An 11300-nucleotide genomic window follows, 5' to 3' on the forward strand; every position below is an offset into this window, starting at 1 on the left:
ACAAGGATATGACCAAGAAGAAGGAATAGACTTTGATGAATCCTTTGCCCCTGTTGCCCGAATGGGAGCCATAAGACTTCTCTTAGCTTATGCTGCATTTTGTGGTTTTAAATTATATCAAATGGATGTGAAATGTGCATTTTTGAATGGTGTGATAGATAGAGAAGTGTATGTGGAGCAGCCTCCTGGTTTTGAAAATAAAGAGCATTCTAATCATGTTTTCAAATTATCAAAAGCTCTCTATGGTTTAAGACAAGCTCCTAGAGCTTGGTATGAGAGAATTAGCTCATTTCTTTTGAAAAATGGTTTTCAAAGAGGCACCACTAACACAACTCTATTTATCAAGAATTCTAATGATTCTTTTTTCTAGTCCAAATATATGTTGATGACATTATTTTTGGATCAGCTAATGAATCCCTTTGTTCTGAATTTGGAAAACTCATGACAAGTGAATTTGACATGAGTATAATGGGTGAACTTAATTTTTTCCTAGGGCTAAAAATTAAACAAACTGAAAAAGGTATTTTCATTTATCAAGAAAAGTATGCCAAGGAATTAGTTAAGAAATTTGGTATGAAAAATGCCAAACCTATGGGAACTCCCATGCATCCTAATTCAAAATTAGATAAGGGAGAAACTGAGAAAGATGTTGATGAGACTAGGTATAGAGGAATGATTGGTTCTCTTATGTACTTAACTTCCTCTAGACCCGATATTGTGCAAAGTGTTGAATTGTGTTCTAGGTTCCAATCCAAACCAAAAGAGTCACATCTTTCTGCAGTTAAAAGATCATTAGATATGTTCATGGCCCATCCAATTTTGGTCTTTGGTATCCTAAGATTGATGATTTTTCTGCAGTTGGTTATTGTGATGCAGATTTTACTGGTGATAGAGTTGATAGAAGGAGCACTTCAGGTTTATGTTGCTTCCTTGGAAAGTCCCTAAATGTTTGGTCAAGTAAGAAGCAACCAACTGTGGCCTTATCCACTGCAGAGGCTGAGTATATAGCTGCTTCTTCTTGTTGTTCTCAACTTCTATGGTTAAAAACACAGCTTGCTGATTACAAACTAAATGCTGAAAATATTCCCTTGATGTGTGATAATATGAGTGCTATTAATATTTCTAAAAATCCAGTTTTGCACTCTAGGACTAAGCATATTGAAGTGAAATTTCACTCAATAAGAGAAGATGTCCAAAAAGGGGATATTAGTATTCAATTTGTTAAATCAGAGGAGCAATTAGCAGATATTTTTACAAAACCATTAGCTGAGGATAGATTCTGCATGCTTAGGACTTGTCTAGGAATTTTGAGTTATGATTCTTTATTTGAAAAATACTGATGTATTTGCTGGAGCTTTTTGTCTCATAAACAGGTATGAGATAATTCTGGGCAGATGATGAATATTTCCTTCAAATCAGCGTGTTCTGGGCTCGTTTCAAGTGAAACTCAATCTGGGCCAACTTCAAAATTCAGATCATGAGTGGTCCAAATGTGTTTCCTTAAGTCCAACCATCTCTGGGCCCAAATATGAATGTTACAATTTTTGGTTAATAATTTTTGTTGGCCTGTGTGATTAATTTTTTTTGAAAAAGTTTTATTTTAATTTTTTTTCAAAAAGGCTTTTCAGTTTGATTTAATTTTTTCTTTTTAAGGATTTCAAAAATTTAAAATTTAAAATTTCTTTGTTTTTAAAATCAAATCAAATCTTTCTTTTATAAGGTCATGTCTTTTCAAGTCTTTTCAAATGGTGATGCAGTTGCATGGTTTTGGAAATCTACTTTTGGGTACGGTTACCAACACTCCCTCTCTTCCCTCCATAACTCCTTCTCTATCCCTTCGGTTCTCACCACTACCCTCATTACTCTTTTTCTTCTTAAACCAAATAACCACCAAATGAGGAAGAAAACCATAGCACACAAGCCTCCTCGTGAAAAGGTGTATAAACTTCCATCCAAGCCTTCAACTCGCTCCCAAGATAGAACCTTCACACCTTCACCATCTCCTCCTACCTTTCCTCCTCGCACTGCTCCCATGGTGCAAACCAAGACCACACCAAGGTACCCTGCCCCTACCAAACTTACGCCACCACCTAAGGCAACGCCATCCAAACCAAGCTCTTCGAAACCTGGCTCATCCAAGGGTAAGCGTTCTGCTGTTGAAGAACCTGTTCCTAAGACAGCAAAACCTAAGTCAAGGTCTGTTCCTGTGCGCTCACAAAGAGGTAACCTTCATCGCCCTCTCAAATCTGTTAGAGAATCAGACATTGATCCTTTTGCTCACAAATCACACTACATGACATCTCACTCAGACTATAACCCCCATCGTTTCAAATCTGCCATGAACCACGATTTTTATAAGGGAGTTATTCAGTATCGTACTCTATGTCCCTCCTTTCTTGCGAATTTACCTGATTTGAAAAAGAAAGGTTTTTCTTTTGTTGAAAATTTGGAATTTTTAGACTGGAATCACCTTTTCAAAATCAAAAAACTTGTATATCCTTAGTTAGTCAAAGAATTTTATGCAAACATGACTTACCATGAAGGAAGTGTGCATTCTTATGTTAAGGGCAGAGACATTATTTTGAATAATGAAACTATCAGTGATTCTTTGAAGTACACTGATGTTGGGCCGTGTGCTTACACGTCTGTAAAGTGGGATGAAGGAGTTGGTATTTCTTACCATGATGCTTTGGCTCATATCTGTGAACATGTTTTCTTAATTGATGGCATCACACCCACTCACAAAGCCCTAGGATATGAACGTGCTCAGTTGCACCGAATTGTCAACCACATTTTACTTCTTCAAAGTGGTTCATATCAAAGGGTATCTTACACAGACATACTGGTTTTATATGCCCTAATCACTAAAACAGAAATCTCTTTTGCCTATTTGATGGCTAGATACATGTTTGATTCTGTTAGAAGTGAGAAAGATAAAGCACTACCTTATGGCATGTTTTTAAGTTGCATATTTGAGAATTTTGGTGTTGACCTGTCAAATGAGGATTATGAAAACAGACATTCATACCTAAAAGGGGGTGGTTCAGTGAAACAGCAAAAGAGACCAACTTGATCTAAGAGAGTGGTTCTAGATGATGATGATGAAGAGTTCATTCCAGATGACTCTCCTCCTCCTTCCACCGAGGGTACTTCCATCTCTACTGGGAAGAAATCTGCTCTGCTGAATGTGGTCAAGGATATCGCTCAAGAGTTTGTTTCCCAATCAAATCACATGATTGCCATGAGCAAGGAACAAAGGAAGCTAGCTAGCAAGCATGAGAACTTTCTGAGAAAATCAAGGGATAGGGTGGCTGTGCTCATGACCTTCATTGATAATCTTCAAAAGGATGAAGACATTGCCACTGATGTTGAAGAAGAAGCTGTTTCGAAGGGGAATGGTTTTGATGCCTAGGATTTGTCTCATGAAATTTGCTGCTGCTGCTGCTGCTCTCTTTTTGTCTCATGAACTCTGTTTTATTTTGCTACTATTAAACTGTTTTATCTTGGATGACTGTAATAACTCTAAATACTGCTGCACTGTTGTTAGTTAGTTAGAACTTTGGACTGTGATCTAACCTTTTCTTGCAGGATTTGTATTGTTGTTTTTGTTGATTATCCGCCCTTGATGACAAAAGGGGGAGTAAGAAAATAGGTGCATTAAAACTTGATTACACATGCTGAATCCCTTTTGCTACTGATATTAGCTTGATGTTGGGCTGATTATATAGTGTTGCTTATCTGATATCCCTTAGATAAATGTGTATAGCTCTTCATTGTGGTCTCTTTAAGTGTAATATAAAACAGGAACAAAGAGGAGGCATAAATCAAGGGGGAGCTAATCTTGAAAAGGAAAGGGGAGCAACACAATAGCAAATGACAAAAATCAAAGGGAGTTTCTAAACTTACTCAAATTCATTTCCTTTTTATTATTGCTTAAACCATGTTTGTCATCAAGGGGGAGGTTGTTGAGTTAAGAAATTAACCAAATTAATTAGTGATGACAAACATTATTTTTGGGCAAAATAAATAATTAGTGTTGATTAATTATATTTACTTATTACTAATTGTTTATTGTTGCAGGCCAAAATTCCATAGCCCAAATGGAATGAAAAGCAATCAGTAAGGATGGTGGGCTGAAAACAAAATTAAGACCCCGAGGAAAAGCAAAGAAAGAAGCCAAAGAAATAAAAAACGGGCCAAGCATATCACTACCCGATCCAAGCCCGAATTGAATTTCAATTCCCTCTCACTTGCTTTCACCAAATAAACGTTCCTTTCCTCTCTATCTCAGTCAAGTCAGAAACTCAGAAAAGTAAGAAAGAGAGAAAGAGCTTCTTCCCTAAGCTAGTAACCAAAGAAGCAAGAGAGAGAAGGTTTAAGCTTGAAAGACAGAATGTTAAATCAACAAGTTCAAGCCAAATCAAGCTTAAGAAGAAATCAAAGGTAAACCATTTCCTCATACATGCAAATCGGTTTCTTCTCTTCCTCCCAACTCTCTGTTCTATCCGAAATGGGATACAAGGGAAAGAGGATTTCTGTTCTTCTCTGCTGTGTATCCACGGTCTTAAACATGACTTGGGGACCAAGTTAGTTTTCAAGGGCTCAGATCAAGTTGACCATTGGAAGATTTCTATGGTTGCTGCTTTATGGCTTTCGGTCAAGGTGAGGAAGTCAGAAGAACAGTTTCTACTCTGGGGAATAAGGTGAAAAAGTGAATCTGTGGGTTGGTGAAGCTCAAGGCTCAAGGTGTTGACCTTGGAAGAAGAACCCAGCAACATGCAAGGAGATAAAAGAGGTTTGCTGTTCACTCAAAAACTAAGGAGAGAAAACCAGAGTGTGAGAATAGAGTTCTGCAAAGAAGTTCCCCTACTTGGATAATGCTTTCTTTAAAAGAAGCATTCGGCCAATACTAAAGAACTGTATCTGAGGTTTGCGAATCTGGTTTTGCACATAGCAAAGAGGCTGCTGATGAAGTCAATCTCCTTCATGTTTTACTGATTGTAATGTACTTTTCTAAGTTTATCTTTCTGTAATTTCTTGTGAGAAAAGGCATTGTGAGAAAGCTCAAGTAAAAGCCATGAGTGAAAAAAGGCTGAGTGATACACTTGAGAGAAAAGCCTAGAGTTATTTCAGATTTCTTTAGGTATGTTTATGTCTTGTATCTTGTACCTGTGAGGTATCCCTTTCTTAGTTGGGTTAGCACTAAGAGTGAAATAGTTAGGTATTAGCATAGCCAATGTCAAGTTAGGTTAGAACTTGAGTGTGAAAGGATTGGGTCAATCCTGTGAAATTGGTGTATGTAATACTATTAACTATAGTGAAAATTCTTCCACTGTTGTGGAGGAGACTGGATGTAGGTTGCATAGCACAAGGCAACCGAACCAGAATACATGCTGGTGTTAGCTTCTCTCTTCTCTGCTGTGTTCTGTTTTTTGATATTCATGAGACAAAAATAAATTGTCTCATAAATTTCTGCTGCTAAGTAAAAACAGAATCAGAATTGAAAGTTTGTTTTAAAGGATCATAACAGCAACTAAAAAGGAAGGCATAGATTCAACCCCCCCTTCTCTAAGCCTACCACAACCTTCACAAATTCCAAAACCTATCGATTTCATTCAATTGCAACAAGTGATTTAGGAAATTGTTCCAAGCATGAATAAGAATGAAACAATCCCGGCTCCTTAAATTATAGATGACATCGTAAGCACTTTCAGTAGCCCCAACCTGAGTACAAGCCCTCACCAATGCATCAAAAGCCGTAATACTAGAGCAACATCTTCGATAACTCTCTATCAATACTTCCAACAACACCAATGGAGGAGTGCCCTCTTTAGTAATCAAGTTTCTCAGAAGAAATAATGCCTCATCGAATCTTCTTGACTTCACCAGCACATGAACCAAAGTGCAATAGGAATCTAATGAGTGAGGGAACAACCCTCCAACCCAGTTATAAAAATCTAAAGCCAACTGTGGCGAGTTCTGGAACAACTAAGAATTAATGACATTTTTTTTTTACATTCTTCTTTAATTCTTAGTTGTTCTAGTTTTAGTCCTAACAATAAACTTGGTAAGATGGCATCACATATAATATACGATATGTGAATGGAAATACCCTTCAAAGGGGATGATGTCTACGCTTGAAGGAATGCCTTGGTGTTATGGAGCAATTTATGCCGAGGAGGCATGAGTTCTTTGATAATTGGAATGTCAATAAAAGCATGGAACCATGAGTAAAGCTTAGGCATTACTCTGCATCAATAAGGTTGATGGCCACAACTTCCTCAACTATTCCGATCCAGTATGGAAGCCAGCCAATAGCAATGTCCGCAAAGCCAATGTTATCACCTCCAAAGAAGCGTTTTCCCTCAAGTCCAACCTCAAGCTTCTTCAGATTCTCTCGAGCTTCTTCTGCCGCCTTCTGTTGCTCTTCTCCTACATTGGAAAATGCTGCCACAACCGTTGGCATACACTGTGAAGAGTTAAAAGTCACACACAATTAAATTAACTCGTGTCCACAAAAAATAGCCACTAAATCAACAACTTGCATATAATACATATGAGAATACAAATATATACTGAAAACAGTGTCTATCTATCAACTCTTTTGAGCTTTTCTGATGTGCACAAATAATAATTTATAAATATGCCTCATATGGGAGTTTAATAGTAATTATTATTTTTTTACATTTACCACAAATTCCTTTCGTTTTTGCTTCTCTTCGTACGCACTCCATTCAACCCTAAGTCCACCTTTTTCTCCATCCTTTGCCACCGTGACTGTGTATTTCTTCACCGCCGCCGCCGCCTGAAGCTCTGCTCTGTTCAATTGGAGCTATAATTCAGGTTTCCTCTCTCAACATTGTGCTTCATTTCTAACTTGATTTTTCGATGTTATGAAAAGTAAAATCATATTTTTACTTGTCAATGTAGAGTTAATAGTGTGAGTTGTGTTTGGAAGTTGATTTAGGGTTTGATTAATGAGTTCCTAGATTTGTCAATTGCATAGAATTTTTCAATTAAGAACTTAAAGCGATTAAAAAAAATGGTGGAAAGAAGCTGTGATATTTTTCTACATCTCCTCAGTGATGACAAGTCATCCTAGCCTATTTTAGCTAGTCTTTTTCTTTTGTTTTCATTAGAATTATGCACTTTCTTGAGCTACAAGCAAGCGAATTGAGTAGATTTTCATGTTTCCCTTGATTGAACCAACCATATATGAATTCATGTCATTTCATGAGGTTTTAGGCTATATTTGTTGCATATTATGAAAGATTGAATATCTCATGATTTTGAACATAGCTTTGATGAGTTTGGTTGATTAATGATAGGTGAAGAAAGCTTGGAGAAAGGTTGAAGCAAAGAGGAATGGCTAGGAGTGAAGAGAGGACAATGGAATAAGTGAAATTGAACCAGGAAGCAAGAAGTTAGCCCCAACGTTAGCCCCCTAACTTGGAGGCTAACGTTGGAACTTGAAATTTCCTCTCTGGCCATCCCACGTTTGCGCCAACGTTAGCCCCCTAACTTGGAGGCTAACGTTGGCACATAAATATTCAAGGAAGAGGAGCAAAAGTTAGCCCCAACGTTAGCCCCCTAACTTGGAGGCTAACGTTGGAACTTGAGAAGATCTCCCCTGGACACCAACGTTTGCGCCAACGTTAGCCCCCTAACTTGGAGGCTAACGTTGGCACATGAATTACAAAGGGAGAAGGGCCAACGTTTGCGCCAACGTTAGCCCCCTAACTTGGAGGCTAACGTTGGCGCCACAAGCACACAAGGCAAGGCCAACGTTGATGGCAGCAAATTATGTGGGCTGCTATGAAAAGTTGGAGCCAAAGTTAGACCCCTAACTTTAGCTCCAACTTCAGCTCCAACTTTTGCAAAACTCAAACCCGGTTCAATTGGTTCACTTTGGTTCTTCTCCAAACTCCAAGAGCAATCAACCAAGGCCTCTTTCAACCCAATTCCACCAAGAGCAAAGGCCCAACTCAAGGCTTGAGGATCAATTGAAGAAAGTGTATAAATAGGATAGAATTCAAGTTATTCGGGGAGCTTTCTTTTGGAATTTTCATAATAGTTTTCGGAGAGCTTTGGATATTGAGTGATCTTTAATTTCTTTGTCTTGGGGAAGGAGAATTCACTTCTCTTCCTCTCAGTTTTATTGTTTTCAATTTCAATTACAATTGTCTTGGATCTTGGGTTGGAGAATTGGATAAATTCTGTTTCAATCTCATCCTTGGATCTCTCTGCTTTATTTCCTGAATTTGAATTTCCGTTTCTGTTACTTGATTCTCATCTACTTTCCTTGCAATTTACAATTCCCTTACAATTGTTCTTGTTGGATCTAGGAAGGCATTGAGATCTAGACTTGGTTTTCTAGTCTCTGGGTCCTGAGATCTAAATTCCCATTTTAATTCTCTGTTTACTGCTTTCTATGTTCATTTACTTTTCTGCTTCATATCCGATTCAATCCCAATTCTCTTTTACTCTTCTGTTTGATGCTATTTACTTTCCTTTGTTTAAATTCTGCAAATCCAATCCCCAATCCCCTTTACATTTCCAGCCATTTACATTTCTTGCACTTTAAGTTTCTGCCATTTAATTTCTTGTTCTTTAAGATTCAGCACTTTAATTCCCTGTTCTCTTTACTTCCATGCAATTTAATTTCTGCAAGTCACAAAACACTCAACCAAATCTTGATTCGCTTGACTAAATTAACCACTAAGCTAAAATTGCTCAATCCTTCAATCCCTGTGGGATCGACCTCACTCCCGTGAGTTTTTATTACTTGATACGACCCGGTACACTTGCCGGTTAGATTCGTGTGTTTTGGGAGAAATTTATTTTTCACCAAAATAACTCATCAAGTTTTTGGCGCCGTTGTCGGGGATTGATTAGATTGACAATGATTAGGTGAGGTGGTAGTTTAGATCAAGCACTTTTTCTTTAATTGTTAACTAACACGCTAACTGTTTGAAGTTTTGTCTCTACTGACTACACTGAAGAGTATCACTGTGTGTTTCATTGTTGAGTTATATGTCTTGTTTGCATGTCAGGGACACTGAAGAGTATCACTGTGTGTTCCATTGTTGAGTTATATGTCTTGTTTGCATGTCAGGGACAAGAAGAGTTACTCCAACCTTTCATGAACAAGACGAACGAACTCTCAGGAGATTAAGAAGGGCTGAAAGAGGGAAAAACATAGTTGGAGAAGAGGAATCAGAAGAGGAATTCCAAGATATGGAGGAACATTCAACAAATCCACCTGGTGGAGCAGACAACAACAATAACAACCCACCCCAGAGGAGAGTTTTGGCCTCCTATACCTTTGCAAATCCTAGACATTGTGGAAGCAGCATCTTAGCTCCAAATGTCAATGCTAACAATTTTGAACTCAAGCCACAACTCATCACTCTGGTTCAGAACAATTGCTCATTTGGTGGAGGACCACTTGAAGACCCGCATCAACACTTATCCACTTTCTTGAGGATATGCAACATTGTCAAAACTAATGGTGTGCCTCCTGACAGTTACAAGCTGATGCTATTCCCATTTTCTCTCAGGGACAAGGCCACTCAATGGTTGGAATCTTTTCCAAGGGATAGCATCAACAACTGGGATGATTTGGTAACCAAGTTTCTTGCCAAGTTCTATCCACCTCAGAGGATTATAAGGTTAAAGGCTGAGGTACAAACATTTACACAAATGGAGGCTGAACCCATCTATGAGGCATGGGAGAGATACAAGGCTCTGATCAGGAAATGTCCTCCTGCCATGTTTAATGAGTGGGAGAAGCTGCAGAACTTCTATGAAGGCCTAACTCTGAAATCCCAGGAAGCTTTGGATCATTCAGCCGGAGGGTCCTTACAACTCATGAAAACTGCAGAAGAGGCTCAAGAACTCATTGATATGGTGTCCAACAACCAATATTTCTTTGCTCACCAAAGAGGCCGCCAACCATCACAAAGGAGAGGAGTAATGGAGCTAGAAGGAGTGGATTCAATCCTGGCTCAAAACAAATTAATACAGCAGCAAATTCAACAACAGTTTGAGCAAATGACCAAGAGGATTGATAGCCTCCAAGTTGCAGCAGTTAACACCAGTCAACCATCAACCACATGGGGACAGAGTGAAGAAACTCAAGAAGAACAACCACAAGAGCAAGTACAGTATATGCACAACCAAGGACCAAATGAGGTGTATGGTGATACATACAACCCATCCTGGAAGAATCACCCAAACCTCAGATGGGGAGATAATCATACCCAAAACCAATGCAGAGGACTAAATTTTTTTGAAAAAGTTTATTTTAATTTTTTCAAAAAGGCTTTTCAGTTGATTTAATTTTTTCTTTTAAGGATTTCAAAAATTTAAAATTAAATTCTTGTTTAAAATCAAATCAAATCTTTCTTTTATAAGGTCATGTCTTCAAGTCTTTTCAAAGTGATGCAATTGCATGGTTTGGAAATCTATTTTGGGTACGGTTACAACACTCCTCTCTTCCCTCCATAACTCCTTCTCTATCCCTTCGGTTCTCACACTACCCTCATTACTCTTTTTCTTCTTAAACAAATAACCACCAAATGAGGAAGAAAACCATAGCACACAAGCCTCCTCGTGAAAAGGTGTATAAACTTCCATCCAAGCCTTCAACTCGCTCCCAAGATAGAACCTTCACACCTTCACCATTCCTCCTACCTTTCCTCCTCGCACTGCTCCCATGGCGCAAACCAAGACCACACCAAGGTACCCTGCCCTGCCAAACTTACCCACCACCTAAGGCAACGCATCCAACCAAGCTCTTCGAACCTGGTCATCAAGGAGCGTTCTGCTGTGAAGAACCTGTTCCTGAACAGCAAAACCAAGTCAAGGTCTGTTCTGGCGTCACAAAGAGGTAACCTTCATCGCCCTCCAAATCTGTTAGAGAACCAGACATTGATCCTTTGCTCAAAATCACACTACATGACATCTCACTCAGACTATAACCCCATCGTTTCAAATCTGCCATGAACCACGATTTTTATAGGGATTATTCAGTATCGTACTCTATGCCTCCTTTCTGCGAATTTACCTGATTTGAAAAAGAAAGGTTTTTCTTTTGTTGAAAATTTGGAATTTTTAGACTGGAATCACCTTTCAAAATCAAAAACCTGTATATCTTAGTTAGTCAAAGAATTTATGCAAACATGACTTACCATGAGGAAGTGTGCATTCTTATGTTAAGGGCAGAGACATTATTTTGAATATGAACTGTCAGTGATTCTTTGAAGTACACTGATGTTGGCGTGTGCTAACGTCTGTAA

General features: G+C 38.4%; 1 pseudogene; it reads right to left on the bottom strand.

Annotated features, from left to right (window-relative positions):
• Positions 1–6244: 6244 nt before the first annotated feature.
• Positions 6245–11300, bottom strand: part of LOC112721970 (glutathione transferase GST 23-like) — a 16776-nt pseudogene continuing 11720 nt past the window's right edge.

This window comes from Arachis hypogaea, chromosome 11 (assembly GCF_003086295.3).
Source record: "Arachis hypogaea cultivar Tifrunner chromosome 11, arahy.Tifrunner.gnm2.J5K5, whole genome shotgun sequence".
NCBI classification, from domain to species: domain Eukaryota; kingdom Viridiplantae; phylum Streptophyta; class Magnoliopsida; order Fabales; family Fabaceae; genus Arachis; species Arachis hypogaea.